The following is an 18,728-nucleotide window of genomic DNA, read 5'->3' on the forward strand; positions in this document are numbered from 1 at the left end:
AAAGGAGCACCTGTAAGGTCAAGTCCGTGTGTATATTCCATTCCTGAGGACGTAGAGGAGCCCATGCAGATGGGTCTCTCCCGGCTGTCTCCTGAAGAAAGAGCCAGAAGGCAAAATTCTGGTCTTTGCCTGTACTGTGGGGTAAGGGACATTTTTCTCGTAATTGTCCGAACAAGTCGGGAAACGCTTTGACCAGGTGAATTGTGAGGGGGTTCACCTAGGTCTGCAGCTTATCTCCTCGAATAACTCCCTTTTAGTCCCAGTTAAAGTTTCCTTTGGCAGCCTCAGTTCTTCGGTGTCGGCTTTTGTTGACAGTGGAGCTGCAGGAAACTTTATGGATTTAACTTGGGCTAAGGCCTTAGGCATTCCTCAGTTACCTTTGGGTAGGTGTGTCACCATGCATGGCTTAGATGGGAGTCCACTGTCCAATGGGGTTATTTCTCTCCGTACACCCCCTGTATTACTTACAGTAGGAGCTCTACATTCTAAAAAAATCGAGTTCTTCCTTACTCATTGCCCAGCAGTTCCAGTAGTTCTGGGTCACCCTTGGCTGGCCTTTCATAATCCCACCATTGATTGGCGGTCAGGGGAGATTTCACAATGGGGTACCTTTTGTGATAGGGAATGTATTACGTTTCCAGTCAGAGTAGCAGCTGCCATTCCTGAACTCATTCCTGTGGAATACCAGGAGTTTGCTGATGAGTTCTCCAAAGGCAATGCGGACATTCTGCCTCCTCATCGGCCATATGATTGTGCTATTGAGCTTATTCCTGGTGCCGCATTACCAAAGGGAAGATTATATGCTTTATCCGGGCCAGAAACTGCGGCCATGAATGATTATGTTAAGGAGAGCCTAGGGAAAGGATTTATTAGACCATCAAAATCTCCTTTAAGTGCAGGTTTCTTCTTTGTGGAGAAAAAGGATGGCTCGCTTAGACCTTGCATTGACTTTAGAGCCCTGAATAAGATCTCAGTTAAAAATACTTATCCTTTGCCGCTGATATCTGTACTCTTTGATCAGCTACGTTCGGCTGTGATTTTTTCTAAAATTGACCTTAGAGGAGCGTACAACCTCATCCGAATCAAATCTGGAGATGAGTGGAAGACGGCCTTCAGTACTCAGTCAGGTCACTACGAGTACCTGGTGATGCCGTTCGGCTTGTCCAATGCTCCAGCAGTTTTTCAAGACCTCATTAATGATGTGCTCCGTGACTTCCTAGGGAAATTCGTGGTCGTTTACTTAGACGACATCCTGATTTATTCTGAATCAATGGAACAACATGTTACCCAGGTGCGTCTGGTTCTTCAGAAGTTACGTGAGAATCATTTATATGCCAAGCTGGAGAAGTGTGAGTTTCATGTCACGGAGGTATCTTTTTTAGGGTACATTATTTCCCCTCAGGGATTTTCCATGGAACCAAAGAAGCTCCAGGCCATCCTTAGTTGGGCGCAACCCACCAATTTAAAAGCAATTCAGCGCTTTTTAGGGTTTGCGAATTATTATAGGAGGTTCATTCATTCTTTTTCTGACCTGGTTGCTCCCATTGTAGCTCTGACAAAGAAAGGAGCGGATCCTACCAACTGGTCGCGTGAAGCAGAGTTGTCCTTTCGGGCCTTGAAACAAGCCTTTGTCTCGGCTCCAGTCCTCAGACATCCCAATCCGGAATTGCCCTTTGTTGTGGAGGTTGATGCCTCGGAGGTTGGAGTGGGGGCTATCCTTTCTCAAAAGGATCCGGAGTCTCTGGAGTTACATCCTTGTGCCTTTATGTCCAGGAAATTCTCCTCCGCTGAATCCAACTATGACGTTGGTAATCGGGAGTTACTGGCGATAAAGTGGGCTTTCGAGGAGTGGAGGCATTGGCTGGAGGGAGCAAAACATACCATTTCAGTATTGACTGACCATAAAAACCTGCAATACATCGAATCAGCTAAGCGGCTTAATGCCCGGCAGGCACGTTGGGCTTTATTTTTTACTCGTTTCAAATTCATAATCACTTTCAGGCCTGGTTCCAGGAATGCCAAGGCTGATGCCCTGTCACGCAGTTTTCTTCCGGTTCACAATAACAGTCCTGTTACTCCCATACTTCCATCTTTGGTCATTTGGGCAGGCCTCACACAAGATTTATTTACCCAGTTAAAACAGCTTCAACACCAAGCTCCTGGAAATACTCCTGCTGGTCATCTTTACGTCCCTGAGTTTTTGAGAGCTACTGTTTTGACTGAATTCCATGATAACAAAGTTTCCGGGCATCCGGGAATCTCTAAGACTTTGGAGTTAGTCTCCCGCTCAGTATGGTGGCCTGGTCTTTCTAAAGACGTTAAGGAGTTTGTTTTTTCATGTCAGGTTTGTGCACAGCATAAGGTTCCCCGTTCCTTGCCTATCGGGCAACTTATGCCCTTAAATGTCCCTCTCAGGCCATGGTCTCATATTTCCATGGATTTTGTGGTAGACCTTCCCCTTTCAGCCGGATTCCGAGTCATATGGGTGGTAGTGGACCGTTTTAGCAAGATGGCTCATTTCATTGCTCTTCCCCGACTGCCATCTGCCCAAGGGTTGGCAGTTTTGTTTCTCCGCCATGTTTTCAGACTTCATGGGTTGCCTACTGATATTGTTTCTGATTGGGGTCCACAATTCATCGCACAATTCTGGAAGTGTTTTTGTGCTTCATTAAAGATGAAATTGTCGTTAACATCCGGTTACCACCCACAATCCAACGGGCAAACCGAGCGAGTTAACCAATCATTGAAACAGTATTTGCGTTTGTATTCAGCCAAACTCCAGAATGATTGGTCCGAGTTTCTTCCGTTGGCGGAGTTTGCTTACAATAATTCCTGTCATTCCTCCACTAAAGTGTCTCCATTCTTTTCAGTTTTTGGTTTTCACCCCAGAGCTAATTCTTTTTTTCATCATTCCTCAGTCTCCCTGCTAACCTTAACCTCCCATCTCAGAGCCATTTGGAAAAAAGTGCACCTTGCTCTCAGAAAAGCGGCCTTTCGAGAGAAGAAATTTTCTGACAGGCTCCGACGTCCTTGCACTTTTAAGGTGGGAGATAGGGTATGGTTGTCGACTCGTAACATCAGGCTTCGACAATCCTCGGCTAGATTGGGACCCAAATTTATTGGGCCATTTCTTATTATTAAAAGAGTCAACCCAGTTGCCTTCCGGTTACGTTTACCAAGATCTCTTAGGATTGGAAATACGTTTCATTGCTCCCTGTTGAAACTATACGTTTCTTCCAGTAGATTTCCAAGGAGGATCTCTCAGGGTAGATCTCCGGTGGATGTACAGGGACAACAGGAGTTCTTGGTGGAGAAGGTTCTCGATTCCAAATTGTCCCGGGGCCGGCTTTATTTTCTGGTGCACTTGAGAGGCTATGGTCCGGAGGAAAGGTCTTGGGTCTTGGCTAAGGATCTTCATGCCCCGAGGCTCAAGAGGGCATTTTTTCGGGAATTTCCTTGGAAACCTGGCTTTAGGGGTTCCTTGACCCCTCCTCAAGGGGGGGGGTACTGTTAGGCGCCGGGGTCCGCTCGTCTGCGCGGCCTGGCGCCTAGCAACTAGGGACGCCGTGTGCGTACAGCCGCCGGCTCCCTAGCAACGCTAGACGCCGGGCGCGCTGAGCCGCATGGACCCTAGAAACGGGGACGCCACTGGCGGACCGCGTTACCCGTTGCTGGGTCCTGTTTAATTAATAGGTGCACCTGATCTCTGGCCGTGCAGCAAGGCAGCTGCACAGCATTCATTCTAATCAGCTCTGTCAGCAGCTGATTGGAGGACTCCTGTTTAAATACACTCTCAGTGCTTCTCACAGACGCCGGTAATAGCTTCCTGCATGCTGTCTTTGTTTGCTGAGAGTCTGTTTCCAGTCTTGCTGTATCCGGTCGTTCCAGTCCTCTGAAGTCCTGTACTCGGGAGTTATCATCTCGTCCCTGGAGTCCTGACCGATCACCGTTTAACATCCAGTGGTGTTCGTGAGTCGCGGCTCTGCCGTGTGTAGCGGCTCGGCCGCTTTACCCTTTATTATTTGTGTTTGGAGCATTTTGCGGAGGGTTCCGCTTCCACAGGTCCACTCTGGTATCCGGCGGTGCCGGGTAGGAGTATTGGACAAGTGGATTTTGGTTGTCCTTTTCCCTGGCGGTTTTTCCGCACATACTTTAGGTTTTTTAGTTAGCTCGTAGCCCCTGGCCTGTTGTTAGCTAGAGGTCCTCTTGTTATCATCCTGCCTCGGATTTCCCTTTGTCTCTCATTAGGACCGGGGGGCATCGGAGTTGGGCAGACATAATACGCCCTTCAAACGCGGCTGCCAAGGGCTCAAGAAACCATAGTCTCGCAAGGGATTTCCGATAGCACGGGTGAGACAACAGAGTTAGGGTGCCAGGGGCTATTATTCTTTCCTGCTCCCGTTCCCAGCATTCCATTCCAGTGCTCCGGTCATTGTCATAAGATCTCCTCTGGCCAGGAGTGCTGGAATCATAACAGCATGCACATGAACGCACATGCCAGGGGCGTGGGCACCATGTACAGGGGTGCATGGGCACTAAAGTTGGGGGCGTGCTGCGAGTCAGGGGAGGCGTGCACTCGTGGCACATCCCCATTTTCATGGAGATTGGCAGGGGCATGTGGCCAGCACACGGGGGCATGCCACAAGTCATGGGGAACAGACTTGTGGTACGCCTCCATTTCCATGGAGACGGGAGGGGAGGCGGGGGAGTGGCCAGAGTAGAGAGCCGGAGGCAGCGCTGTGCGCAGCCTTCCCTACTCTCTGACTGACTGGACCAGCCCAGAAGCCAATCGGCCCATTTGGCATTCACCAGAAGTGCCAGATGGGCAGTCTGGCCCTGGACCAGTGAGTCTTACATCAGTAGTAGGGAAATTGATGGAAAAATTCTTATAAGAAAGAGTTGTAGATTATCTCAAATCCAGCAATTTACAGGATACCAAACAGCATGGATTCACTGGGGGGAGATCATGTCATCACAGACTGCTAAATAAAGTTGAAATCTTGGGATTGAATACTAGAATTATTGAATGGATAAGATCTTGGTTGCAGGATAGAAAACAAAGAGTTGTGGTAAATGGAGTGCATTTACAGGAGGAAAATGTTACCAGTGGAGTACCCCAGGGATCTGTACTTGGACCAGTGCTTTTTAATATCTTTATTGGTGACATTGCAAATAGCATTAAAGGGAAAGTTAGCCTTTTTGCAGATGACACAAAGGTATGCAACAGGATAGACACACCAAGAGGGGTAAAACAAATGGTTGAGGATCTAGGTAGACTAGAGGAATGGTCAGGAGTGTGGCAATTACAGTTTAATGCCAAAAAATGCAAAATGCAAAATTTGGTCTCAAAATTCAAAGGCTAAATATAGTATCAATGGCACAATACTGGAAACTATTGAGTAGGAACGGGATCTAAGAATCACTATTTCAGGTGACTTACAGGCAGGTAAGCAATGTAACAAAGCAATGAGGAAGGCTAGTCAGATGCTTGGCTGCATCGGGAGAGGAATCAGCAGCAGAAATAAAGAAGTAATAATGCCACTGTATAGGTCATTGGTACGGCCTCAATTAGAATACTGTGTTCAACTCTGGAGGCCATATCTTCAAAAGAATATTACTACATTAGAGACTGTACAAAGAAGGGCAACTAAAATGGTGTATGGTCTACATCACAAAACATAACCAGAAAGACTAAAAATATCAATATGTATAGTTTGGAGCAGAGAAGGGAAAGGGGGGACATGATAGAAACTTTCAAATACAGTATATCAAGGGTTTTAACAAAGTCCAGGAGTGAAGCAATCTTCAAATGAAGAGAAACAATAGGACATGAGGACATGCACTGAGACTGGAGGGAGAGAGGTTCAGGGGAAATTTGAGGAAAAATGACTTCACAGAAAGGACAAGTGGAATAGCCTCCCATCAGAGGTGGTAGAGGCTAAGACAGTAGAGCAATTTATACATGTGTGGGATAGACATAAGGAAATCCTTACAAATAAATAAGGATTAAATAAGGTTTGAAATAAAAATATGAAAAAAAGGGCAGACTAGATGGGCCAAGTGGTTCTTATCTGACGTCAAATTCTATGTTATATTACATGCAAGACTACACTATTTCACGTAATACATACAGGTGCGATGCCAGGTTCATATGAAAAAATTAACACACTCACTTTCATGAAAAGAATCAAAGAACCAGCACTCACATTTCTGCAGCTCTTATTTTAGTCCAGGGATCAGCAGCAATCGTTACAACCAACTTGCTCATGGTCTTCCTTGGGGGCTTGTGAGGAAAATCAACAGCAAGTTGGTTGAAATGATAGTTGGGCAGGCTGTTGTCGCTGATCCCTGGACATTTAAAACAAAAAAACTACATAAACGTAGTGCTGTTTCTTTTCCTTTTTTCATGAAATCAGTGTGTATTTTATATATATATATATCTGTTTGCATATACAGTATATATATATTTATTTCTGATGAAAGTTTTGTAAATAAAACTGAAACGTTAACCTGCAGAGGCGTGCGGCGCCCATTTGTTTAGTTAAGTAAGAAGTCCGTTTGAGTGCCACTCTCTCCTTCATACTATATATATATATATATATATATATATATATACAGTGCATCCGGAAAGTATTGTCTGCGCAAATTCAGTTGATTGGACATGATTTGGAAAGGTGCACACCTGTCTATATAAGGTCCCACACTTGACAGTGCATGTCTGAGCACAAATCGAGCATGAAGTCAAAGAAATTGTCTGTAGACCTCCGAGGCAGGATTGTCTCAAGGCACAAATCTGGGGAAGGGTACAGAAAAATATCTGCTGCTTTGAAGGTCCCAATGAGAACACTGGCCTCCATCATCCGTAAACGGAAGAAGTTCAGAACCACCAGGACTCTTTCTAGAGCTAGCTGGCCGTTTAAAGTGAGTGATCAGGGGAGAATTGCCCTAGTCAGGGAGGTGACCAAGAACCCGATGGTCACTCTGCCAGAGCTACAGCATTCCTCTGTGGAGAGAGGAGAACCTTCCAGAAGAACAACCATCTCTGCAGCAATCCACCAATCAGGCCTGTATGGTAGAGTGGCCAGACGGAAGCCACATCTTAGTTAAAAGCATATGGCAGCCCACCTAGAGTTTACAAAAATGCACCTGATGGACTCTCAGACCATGAGACACAAAATTCTCTGGTCTGATGAGACAAAGATTGAACTATTTTTGGTGTGAATTCCAGGCATCATGTTTCGAGGAAACCAGGCACCACTCATCACCAAACCAATATCATCCCTGGTGAAGCATGGTGGTGGCAGCATCATGCTGCTGGGATGTTTTTCAGTGGCAGGAACTGCGAGACTAGCCAGGATAGAGGGAAATATGAATGCAGCAATGTACAGAGACATCCTGGATAAAAACCTGCTCCAGGTCGCTCTTGACCTCAGACTGGAGCGACGGTTCATCTTTCAGCAGGACAAAGTACACAGCCAAGATATCAAAGGAGTGGATTTAAGACAACTTTGTTAATGTCCTTGAGTGGCCCAGCCAGAGCCCAGCTTGAATCCAAATGAACATCTCTGGAGAGATCTGAAAATGGCTGTGCTTCCCATCCAACCTGATGGAGCTTGAGAGGTGCTGCAAAGAGGAATGGGTGAAACTGCGCAAAGATAGGTGTGCCAAGCTTGTGGTATCATATTCAAAAAGACTTGAGGCTGTAATTGCTGCCAAAAAAGTGCATTAACAAAGTATTGAGCAAAGTCTGTGAATACTTACGTACATGTGATTTCTTCATTTTTTATTTTTAATACATTTGCAAAAATCTCAAAAAAACTTTGTTCACCATGTCATTATGGGGTATTTTGTGTAGAATTTTGAGGGGAAAAAATAATTTATTCCATTTTGGAATAAGGCTGTAACATAACAAAATGTGGAAAAAGTGAAGCGCTGTGAATACTTTCTGGATGCACTGTATGTATATATATATATATATATATATATATACATACACACACACTCCCCGTACATCCCGCCCCCTCACAATCCTGGCGGTCGGCATGCCGACCAGCAGGGACTATTCCCACTCGTGGGTGTCCACGACACCCACAGAGTTGGAAAAGAACTAGTGGCGAGCCCACAGTGTGGCGAGCGCAGCATAGCGAGCCCACAGGGGGCTTGATATGCTCACGCTCCCCCCTTCCTCCGCTGGGATCTTGAACATCGGCAACACGATACACACCCTATACATATATATATATATATATATATAAAACGTGTTTATTGACAAACACATAACATAATGAATCACATACCGACATTGGTGGTCTTAACCACCGCAAGTACATAGAGCTTCACAGATCTCGTTGTACATGACTATGAGATTCAACACTGCTGTTGTCATATACTGCTGTTACTGCTGTTACTGCTATTACAATAAACTATATGACACTGTTTGTACTTGCGGTTTTTAAGACCACCAAAGTTGGTACCTGATTCATTCTGTTATATGTGATTGTCAAATGTCAATAAACGAGTTTTACAGATTTATGCACTATGGAGCACGACCTGTTTTCTTCTAATTAGTTTGGATACGGAAACGGTTGAGGGGTGATGCCAGCTATATGAAAAGGTGTGAATGCAAATAGACTGCCATGGTGACTGCTTTTTAGAAGAATCAGCTGGATTCTTGTAGGACAATCCATTCTGGAACTTTTAGTTCCCTCAAGGACTTGTGAGATTAGATTTTGCAAACTAACTAATCTGTTTTTAATATTTATATATTAACTGAACGGGACCGACTTGATGCTATGTGTGGCCCTACCCTACGTACGCTTCTGAGCTGGCGGTAAAAACAAATGTACTTGGAAATGCAGCTGGGATGTGCTGGAGGAAAAAAAAGAGGCTACTTTGTAATGTTGGTTTAAACAAATAGCAGAATGCAGTTTTGAGCTAGGATTCAGACTGTACAGGCAGGCTTATAGTCCTTGAAGCAACAACAGACTACCAGGTTGAAGACACAGGGGTCTACAGTACTGTATGTACTAAGACTTGCAGAGGGATAAAGTGAATTGAGATAAAGTACTAGACAATCAGCTCCTAATTGCCATGTTACAGGCAATTGCCCTCATTCAGGTTCAGATGGAGACGTCCGAAAATCGCAAATTGGGGATTTTTGGATGTCAGCACATGCATTGACTATCAGATTGCGATCGCAGCTTAATTGACAGCAGTGGGGGGTGCCGACACGGCATTATTGGGGAGTAGTCCGGACAAAGCACTCATGTCAGGAGTTTTTAATAGAGCGCTCGCGTCGCGTCACAAGCACCCGCTGCTAGGAAATACAAGGTGCAGGTGCACCTACATACACAGCCATGCTGGGTAAGCAGGGTGGCTACCAGTAACCCACTGTCTGATAGACAATCTAATTTTTAAATGTGATTGCAGCGCTGGGTGCTGCTACTGATGCTGAATGAGAACCTATATTTGAAAAATGACAGGAGCTGGTTGGTTGGGATGTTATCTCCACCCACTTTATCTCTCTCCAAGGATTAGTAAGTAGACCACATCCACAGCGAGCAGGTTCAACAGCATTTAGCAGATTCAGCCTGAAAACATTGCAGAATGCAATGACACAGGTACAACAATGGAGCGGGTCTTGAAATGTAAATGCTAAGTAAGTACAGAATTAGCAGAAACATTAACAACATAGAAACTGAAATATTGTCCCCAAATAATTGAGATAAAGCTGTAATATCGCACACTGATGGTAATCTGTAGCGTGCACCCTAATAGTGAGTTACAGTTGCAGACAGTGTCAGATTGGGGAATGAAGAACCAAACGTGGGAATACAGTGGTAGTGGGCCATGCTTAAGGGGTGTGGTCAGTACCACAGAGGCTTTTTTTAACCATTACAGAGTGCATGGATTGGGACCCTTTATAAATATATATAGTATTACTGACAGTGCATGATGTACCGGATTTATATCAGAAATGTGCTATAGTGAATACATCATGCTGCTGTCGATGCAGCATAATGTAAAATAAGTACCTATAATAATTAAGCACAAGACAGTGGTCCTGTCTAAATACAGTATACCAAATTAATGTACGGATTGGGGCTGTGATACTGGTAGTGGGGATCCCAAAGGTCAGCATGTCGACCCCGGGATCCCAATGACAGAATGCCGACATAGACTTTAGACACAGTACTGATATGTGAGATTGCACAAATCACAGCCTACAGGATGGTATGATGTCTATAAAACAGACCCAAAGGTGTTGCAATTTGGCACTTGCAGATAGATTAATGTTTCTTTTGGAGTCAGGGGCAAACGCAGGATTTATCCAGGGGGGTTTCCGTGGGTGTGTATGTGTGTGTGTCTCTCTCATATATATATATATATATATATATATATATTGAATGCAGAATCGGGTGGCACTCTCGGCGTAGAAATAAAGACAGACAAGCAGGTCTGATGTTCGTTCAACGTTTCAATGTCAAAGCGGCATTTTCGTCAGGATAAAAGATAACAAAGTGTTACTCACCAATTTATCTCCGTCTGGTGATCCATGGCGCCCACGGCCAGTCGCGTCCCGCTCCGTCCAAGTTTTTCAGGTTGCTCCATGGGGAGCAACGTCTCGCCCTCATTCGCAAACAGCTTCATGTTGCGGATTGAGGACGAGCTGTTTCTGTCCAATGAAACAACCAAACCATATGTACTGTTGTATTTACGATTTATTGATGACCTGTTATTACTGTGGACAGGACCTCGTAATCTGTTAGAATCTTTACTTAATACACACAATTTGTCTGATTCCCCAGTGAAATTCACGTACTGTACACCATACACAAGAAAAGTATCAGTTTTTTAGACGTACAGATCTCGTTACGGGATGACAAAATTGAAACGGCCTTATTTACCAAAAGCACGAACAGAAATAACATTCTATTAGCGTCCAGTTATCATCCAATTTCCTTACGTAAAGGTCTCCCTTATTCGCAGATGCTGCGCCTCAAACGCATCATCAGCGACGAAACACAACTAGAAGTCGCATGCGACAATATGATAGCCAAATTCATTCAAAGGGGCTACAGTCAGCTCGATCTTATAGCCATCAAGGAAAAAGTACTAAAAATACCGAGAAGTAGCACGTTGAATTCAACCAAAAAAACTGATATTACAACTGATATTACAGACAGATTAATTTGGGTGAATCAATTCAACACTCAGAGTCCAGAAATCAGTAAAATAACGAAAAAATTCTGGCCTATCATACAAACAGACAAAAAAAGTGGCATTCAACCTAATACACGAATTATGCCAGCTTATCGCAGAGGAAAGAACATACGCGATTTTCTGGTTAAAACTAACGTTGAGAGTACCATTAAAAAAAGCAACATCACCACCTTTCTAAAATCTTCCTGTCCGGGATGTTTTAAATGCCTGGGCTGCACTACGTGCAGCCACATGCTGACAGGAGATACCTTCTGTCACCCATTTACCGGTAAAAAATGTAAGATACGGCATCGAGTAACCTCTACCACAAGGTTTGTGGTCTATTTACTCAGTTGCCCTTGCGGTCTCCACTACGTGGGGAAAACTGACTGCATGTTCAAAGAACGGATGGCAGGACATCGAGCCTCCATCAGAGCGGCAGTCTCCGCAGGTAGAAGTGACCAACCCGTTGCCAGGCACTTTTTGCAGGCTAAACACTCAGTGGCCGCTTTGCGACACCGCATAATTGATCACATCCCCCCACTTAAACGAGGGGGTGACCGTGCTCAATTGTTACTTAGAGCAGAGGCCAAGTGGATATTTGTCTTGGACACTCTGTCCCCTCAGGGGTTAAATGAACAAACTGGCTTGTCAGCCTTTTTATAGCTTCACAGTTAGCGGAATATTCCCCTAAAATCCATTGCCATGACGTTCTATCTGGCAACAGCGCTTAATGTGTCTAATTAATCTTCACACCTTGTACAGTATTGTTGTCACCAGACGTTAATCATTTATGGAGTTTATGCATTACTCTAAGATACAAATATGGGCTAAACGTATCCATTTTTCATGAACACACATAATGTAGCCTTTCATGCTGAATTCTTTTTTGACACATTCACAGTGTTTGTCAAATTGCTTTATACCAGGCCCATGTTGTACTTTGTGGATAATACTGTTTGTTCTATGTTTGCACATCACAGGGGGGTTGTTTTTGTGTGCTCCGGTCCGGGTGCTCCGTGACGCCGAAGCCGGCGCCTCGTAATGACGTCATCACTTGGATGGAGCGGGACGCAACTGGCCGTGGGCGCCATGGATCACCAGACGGAGATAAATTGGTGAGTAACACTTTGTTATCTTTTATCCTGACGAAAATGCCGCTTTGACATTGAAACGTTGAACCAACATCAGACCTGCTTGTCTGTCTTTATTTCTACGCCGAGAGTGCCGCACGATTCTGCATTCAATATTGGACACAGCGCTGCTGTTACCAGGGAGGGCACTGGCTTTAGTATCATGTCACATTGACCTTTGGGAATTGGGAGTGCCGTGGACCTTGCGCTTATATATATATATATATGTATGTATGGGATGCAATTAAAATGCCGGCTGTCAGGATCCGGCCGTTCAGGAGACCGACACCGGAATCCCGACATCCACAGGGTATTCCAAGCCACCAACCGAGTGTGAATATAACATGTGGCGAGCGAAGTGAGCCACCGGGCCCAAGGAGTTGCGAGTGCAGGTGACTCACTGCCTCGCTTCCAACAGACAGGATGCTGCTGTCGGTATACTGACAGACAGCATCCTGTGTACCTGTAAAACATACAGATTCCATATAATATATATATATATATATATATATATATAGACACACACACATATAGATAGATAGATAGATAGATAGATAGATAGATAGATAGATAGATAGATAGATACACATATATGCGCCGGGTACCTGCAGAATGGAAAAATATATACATACAGATAGGTGCAGCACTCCTGGTGTCTTAAGTAACGCAGGCTCAAACAGGCAATGCTTCAGTGCCCGTGCCAGTAATAAAGGGCACTGAAACGTTGCTGTTACCTATGCCTGTTTGAGCCTGCGTTTCTTTAGACACCAGGAGTGCTGCACCTATCTGTATGTGTTTGTATATATATACATATATATATATATATATATATATATACTCATACTCATACATATACATATATAAATACACACACAGTATAAGTATATGGTGGTATACACACCCCCAGGGACTGGGAGCCTGGGAGCGGGAGTTCTGTGAGGAGGGAGGGAGCTGCTGTGGCAGAGCTTCCATAGCCAGCAACTCCCCCCGGACTTTCACTATGCACTGCAGAGAGCTACGTGCCGTAGCTCTCTGCTGCTGCTGCAGCAGTTCCACGGTCATGGTTGCGATAGCGGGCTTTTGCTGAGTCAATGCTGTCTCCGTCTCAGTAATAAAACATTTTGCTCATCAGGGGGGGATTTTCAGGTACTCGGAAACCCCCCCTGCGTGCGCTACTAGTTGGAGTGTTGATTGTGTCGGGGGGGGGGGGGAGACGACTAGAACTATGGATGGTTAGCAGTAAACCTCTTACAGACACGTTATTTGCACAATACCTAAGGGTAGAGGCAGGTAAGAAAACAAATAATTTAGATTTATTTCACTTGTAGTGTACAGTAAATAAATTGCATTTTTTATGTTGGATTAAAAATGACTGATTTAACCAATTTAACCAATTTGTATGAATGACAGTTTTGTTCGTTTTCCAGAGTTTGGGAGCAAATGGTCGATTGTCATTTGGTCACATCCATTACCAGATTTTCATTCCAACCAGTCAGATCTGGCTGCCAAATAATTGTATCACATAGCATTACATTGTTACTTTGTAATATAAAAGGGTTCTTTTCAAATTTATAAAAAACAAAACAAAAAAAACAGTGTACCATGCTCTATGGCCAGTTTTACATGTTTAGTCATTGACTTCATCAGAGGTCTGGCCTTGCTGAGACTTCACAATCCATTTATCAGCATTTGTACGCCCTTTAATTTCCATACATTGGTGGTCATTCCGAGTTGTTCGCTCGGTAATTTTTTTCGCATCGCAGCGATTTTCCGCTTAGTGCGCATGCGCAATGTCCGCAGTGCGACTGCGCCAAGTAAATTTGCTATGTAGTTAGGAATTTTACTCATGGCTTTTTCATCGTTCTGGTGATCGTATTGTGATTGACAGGAAGTGGGTGTTACTGGGCGGAAACTGGCCATTTTATGGGTGTGTGCGGAAAAACGCTACCGTTTCTGGGAAAAACGCGGGAGTGGCTGGAGAAACGGAGGAGTGTCTGGGCGAACGCTGGGTGTGTTTGTGACGTCAAACCAGGAACGACAAGCACTGAACTGATCGCAGATGCAGAGTAAGTCTGGAGCTACTCAGAAACTGCTAAGAGAGGTGTATTTGCAATATTGCGAATACGTCGTTCGCAATTTTAAGAAGCTAAGATTCACTCCCAGTAGGCGGCGGCTTAGCGTGAGTAAATCTGCTAAAAGCAGCTTGCGAGCGAACAACTCGGAATGAGGGCCAATATTGCTAGCATAAACCTCAACTATTCCATTTTTTCACCTTTCATATTAATATTTACAATCCCATTCAATGATCCTCTTAATTTATTCTTTACATATTAAAATTTATATTAGAATTAAAAGTAAAATTGAAGGTAAAACTTCCCACTGAGTGTATCTGGGTAATACAGTATACAATCAATTCATACTCCCTGCATTTACTCTACCTATTTCTTATAACTGATGTTTAATTTCATCATGATCTATTCCAGGGGTGGCCAACCAGTCAGAGGGAAAGAGCCCCAAAATATCTGTAGTCAAGTAACAAAAAAACAAAAAAAAGGGTGTGGCCTAACTGGCACAAGGCCACACCACATTTTGTGCACCCACCTTCTGTATGACATTCGAGAGAACATGACCATGTGTCACACCCCATTTTCAGTCACACTGGGGGTGAAAAACACTGAAACAATCCAGATCCACATAAAATACACTGAAATAAGCCAGCCTCCCCTCACTCTATGCCTCTCAGTCTCCCCCCTTCACTCTTCCTCTCAGCTTGCCCCCCTTCCCCTGCACTCTGTGTCTCTCAGCATCCTCCCCCTCTAGCTCTCCCTTCTTCCCCTCCGGTCACTGGTAGACATCCTCAGCTATATGACAGGCGCCGCTTCTTTGTATCACTGGCTGAAGTCAGACAGGGCAGAGAGCATGGCTGTGATGCAGTGATGTCATCGCGCTCCTGCCTTCTCTCCCGGCAGCCCTGCAAGGTGGGAGGCGGCTGCGGGTCAAACTGTGCAGAGTGTCAGGAGTGTCAGGAGTGGAGAGCCATGGGTTGGCCACTGCTGTTCTAGTCTTTGTGAGTACCTACAACGTAGTTGGTATTCACATAAATACTTTGTAACACTCACTTCTTTCAGGTTTCCCTTAAACTTCAATTATCCATTTTAAGTTGGATACATACTTATATTTCAGATGATACACTGTTACATTAGGAAAATCAAAGTAGTGCCATAAGTAGACATTTTAGCGCTGTGTGCAAAAAACAGCATCGGCCCCCACATATTTAAAATAGGACCAGTGTGCGCCGTAAGCATATAATTCATATTACGCTGCACAGTAATCAGTAGCGCCACTTACACACATTACACCAGGTAGAGCCCCTGTCACACATTATGCCAGGTAGAGACCCGTCACACATTACACCAGGTAAAGCCCAATTTTAAACATTACTCCAGGTAGAGCCTCTATCACACATTACACCAGGTAGAGCCCCTATCACACATTACGGCAGGTAGAGTCCCTTTTACACATTACAGCAGGTAGAGCCCCCTTTTACACATTACAACAGGTAGAGCCCCTTTTACACATTACAGCAGGTAGAGTCCCCTTTTATACATTACAGCAGGTGGAGTCCTCTTTTATACAGAACATCAGGTAGAGTCCCCTTTTATACAGAACATCAGGTAGAGTCCCCTTTTACTGATTATGGCAGGTAGAGTCCCCTTTTACACATTAGTGCAGGTAGAGCCCCCTTTTACACATTACATTAGGTAGAGCCCCCTTTTACACATTAACTCAGTAGTCCATGTGGCAGCGGCAGTCTTCGCAACAGTACAGTAATCCCAACAGTACTAGAGTTATCATTTGTGAAAAATGGAAGAAATTATTTTTTGAACAGATAGACTGTTGGATTCCGTGTGTGTCCCCCCGGATCACACAATCTTTCCAAATGCTGCACCAGCGGGAACCCAGTAAATGGCTACAGTATATAAGCAGACTGGCAGCGGACAAACAGTGCAGCAAACAACTCTCCGGGCAGGTGTTTCCAGTGATGTGAGTGATCTATCCGTAACGCTGCACCAGCTGAAACCTGGAAGGCGCTGCTACAGAAGATACCTATAGCGCTGCCGGCTCACATGCGCTACCTGGCTAACACGCTGGATGGTGCTGCTACAGAAGGCAGCTACAGCGCTGCTGGCTCACATGCACTGCCCAGCTCACACGCTGCACCAGCAGCTGGAACCCGGGCGGCGCTGCTACAAAATTCAGCTACAGTGCGGCCTGGGTATCATATAGACGGCCGGCGGGCAAACTTTGCAATGCAGAACTCTCCAGGTGTTGCCAGCGGTTTTGCGCCCACAGTGCTTATGTGCTTTGTGCCAGGCACTGCTGGCACACACCTAGTTACGGCCCTGAGCCAAAGTCCTCACAAACTTCACAACCTCAGATCGGTATGCAGGTTGCTAATCAATTCAACAGATTACCATAAATGTCATCCAGCTGAATTAGCAAGTTATTGAAGAATTCCAATACTATTATTTCTCACAATCAGACAGCACAGGATAAAAAATCATTTATTTACAGTGCACAATGAACAATTTAAAAAAGTGATGTTAAACCCTTAAATTTAACCCCCTAGGATATAATATATCTAACACCAGGATCCAAAATGTTTCTCACTTTATTAGTGCCTTAATGCTGTCCCCTCCTCAGTGGAACATGTTTGACTATCCTCGGGTCAAAAATTTTCAATTTCCAGATGGACAAATCTCAGTTAGATATCCTGCTATAACAGGAAACACACAATACTAGGGGAAGTATTATTCCATTTATTTGTTGATTTGCTAATATCATCCATCCCAAAAAAGAATTTCTCAAACCCTCCCCTCCACACACACTTATCCTTGAGTAGTTCTATTTGTTGAACACTATTACTATATTTTGTCATTATGGTTGTTTGAGGGTCAAACATAATTTGTTTTCTCACAGCTGCCCTTCTCCTCTATAAGTGCTAACTAGGGTACCATTATTTCTGTACTTTAAAGTCTGAACCTTCATGTTTGTTTATCATGCTACCACATCCACAATCGTGTGGAGGGAACTGTTGAACTGGGAAGAAAAAAAACATAAATTACCAAAATACCCTCAGATTTCTCTAAATGCAATCAGATTTCCCAACATGACCATCAGACCTCCCAAAAATGCCAACAGATCTCCCCACATGTTCATCAGTCCTCCCCACATGTCCTTTACATGCCATAAGACCTACCCACACACCTCTCAGGCCTCCACACATGCCCCTTACATGCAATCAACTCACCCCATATGATTCTTTCAAGCCATCAGACCCTTCCCACATGACCTTTACATGCCTCTCACAACTACCCACATGCTATCAGTCCCCCTCATGCCATCAGTCCTCTCATATGCCCATCACATCCTCCTACATGCCATAAGCTCTTCCAGCATACCATCTGATCTCCCCATATGCTCATCATACCTCTCCACATCTCCATCAAACCTACCCTTTGTCAAAACTTTCCACATGCCTTTTACATGCCATCAGGCCTCCCCCAATGCCACTTAATGCCCTTATATGCCATTAGATTCCCAAGACCACCCAAGTCATCAGATCCTCTACAATGATATAAAACCCCTTCATGTGACATCAAACCCGCTCAACATGACATCATTCCACCTCCAATTGATATCATAACCCCTTATATGACATTATATCCACCACACCTATTAAGGAGTGCATGTCACTGCATTTATTATCATACCATCCAATGTTTTTTTTTTTTTTTTTGGATTTTGGCAGGGCTGGCAGAAGGTCCATGGGCATCCTAATTGAGATCTCCAGATGACAATCTCTGAATAAATAATTTTCCACGAGACACATGATTTTCCTCCCTCCACCCAGCTGCCCACATAACGGACAGGATGAAATCTGAGAGAGAAAACAGATTTCCAAAATTGACAGTGGCAGGGCTCATCATACTCCAGTTGGCTGCCTGTACTGCTTGTCAGTAATCTAGCCTGCAACCACTCCATCTACAGTATGTGCAGCATGCAGACCATGGACTCAATATAGGAATCAGTAGGCATTCGGAAGAAGAGGGTCCTGCAAAAAGGAGAAAACTCCATTTTATGGGCACATTTTCTAACCATTGTTGCTATATTACATGGACAACAATAAAAAGATATTGGTACTACATTCAAAAGATTATAATTTATGCCTGTTACCTTTAACATATATCATAACCAGAGGCGTAACTAGGGTTTTTGGAGCCCAGGGCAATATCAATAATGGCGCCCCCCCCCCCCCCCCCGCCCCCAAAAAAAAAAAAAAATACAAAAGGAAAGTATGTGCGCATGCCACTGGCGCACTCTGAAAAAAAT

The 18,728-nt window shown here is 44.4% G+C and overlaps 1 long non-coding RNA gene across 2 annotated transcripts in view; it reads left to right on the forward strand.

Annotated features, from left to right (window-relative positions):
* The window catches only part of LOC134929323 (uncharacterized), a 78,221-nt gene extending 59,698 nt beyond the window's left edge, over positions 1-18,523 (forward strand). For both annotated transcript variants that reach the window (XR_010178470.1, XR_010178469.1), the window contains 2 exons: positions 12,186-12,320; positions 18,148-18,523. This is a non-coding gene — a long non-coding RNA (uncharacterized LOC134929323). The remainder of the gene's footprint in view (positions 1-12,185; positions 12,321-18,147) is intronic.
* The last annotated feature ends 205 nt before the right edge of the window (positions 18,524-18,728 follow it).

Source organism: Pseudophryne corroboree, chromosome 5 (genome assembly GCF_028390025.1).
Source record: "Pseudophryne corroboree isolate aPseCor3 chromosome 5, aPseCor3.hap2, whole genome shotgun sequence".
NCBI classification, from domain to species: domain Eukaryota; kingdom Metazoa; phylum Chordata; class Amphibia; order Anura; family Myobatrachidae; genus Pseudophryne; species Pseudophryne corroboree.